Consider the following 1,293-nt stretch of genomic DNA (forward strand, 5'->3'; position numbering starts at 1 on the left):
TCTCTAGTTTTGGAAGCCCGAAACACGCTAGATTGTCATTTTCCGAGCAAATTTAGACACTCTGTAAAGATTTTGAGCATAGACTCTCGATGTAAAGTGCTAACATCAACTTTTAAGACATGTTTCTACCTATTTCTAGCCAATTTCTCATCACTCTCTGCAGCGTAGAGATCGTACGGTGCGCCGCTTGAACGTCTAGGTAACAAAGTTTTCTAAGCAGCAGTATCTTACTGGTTCGCTACGCAATCTAGAGTAAAAACAGTTTCGACTTACACAATCAAAAATAGGGTATTCCACTCTGCTATTAGATTCTTTTCCTCATGAGATAGGATTAATTTGTTCCACTTTTCATACTGCATTTCCTCTAGACAAGCGTTCCTGATGTCTCTTTGCTTCATTAACAAACAGGGGTAACATTAGCCTCGAATTTTCCAGACCAGAGAGCGTGTGAAGCGCGCGAACTCTAATCTGGACCAAGTCGATACTAAAATGATTTCGGAAGTATTTATCAAAAGCGATGCTAAATGGTAGTCTAACAGCGTAGGATCGTTTTACCTAGATCAGCATATCATTTGTAAATGTCATGAAATCTCACAAACAAAGAAGAGATGTCTGCCGTGTTTGCGGTGATATCTTGGTAGACGGCATGAAACCACGACTCTTTGATTCTTCGGCAGACCGCTAGCTAGTCTAACCGCTCGACTGGCGAGACTACCACTCGACCAGATGTCAAAGATGATGGTATAGCGACGCTGCTGTGCATGTCCTTTCCCTGCAAGCTTGAAATACCGAAAAACTGAAGCTGAAGCTAAAGGTAAGATGTGTGCGTGCACCAGAGTCTTCATCACGGCTCTGGCGTGCACTTAGCCGCTCACGCGGGTTTCACACGCGCGCAATCAGCGCTAGCCTAGCCAATTATTGCTAAGCCAATCAGAATTTACAATCAACATTCCGGCTATAAGGAGCTGATTGGCTTAGAAGGCTATTTCCAAAATCATTTAGTACCGACTTGGTCCAGACTAGAGTTCTCGCGCTTCGCGCGCGCTCTGGTCTGGAAGTTCGAGGCTAGGGTAACTTGCGGCTGATGTTGTAATTGGCGCTTCATTGGTCTGAAAATCCGAGGCTAGGGCGCGCAAGAGGGCTGGGTACGAGGGTAGATATGTGTCTACAGTATGAATCTAGACCAGCCAAATGTTTGTTACTAAAGCAAAAGAGAGGTCAGTGTGGCGTTACTGACTCGTACCATATTTAGAGCACAACACTACTAGATAGAGAACACAACGCAAGAATACG

This window comes from Corticium candelabrum, chromosome 4 (assembly GCF_963422355.1).
Source record: "Corticium candelabrum chromosome 4, ooCorCand1.1, whole genome shotgun sequence".
Taxonomy (NCBI): Eukaryota; Metazoa; Porifera; class Homoscleromorpha; order Homosclerophorida; family Plakinidae; genus Corticium; species Corticium candelabrum.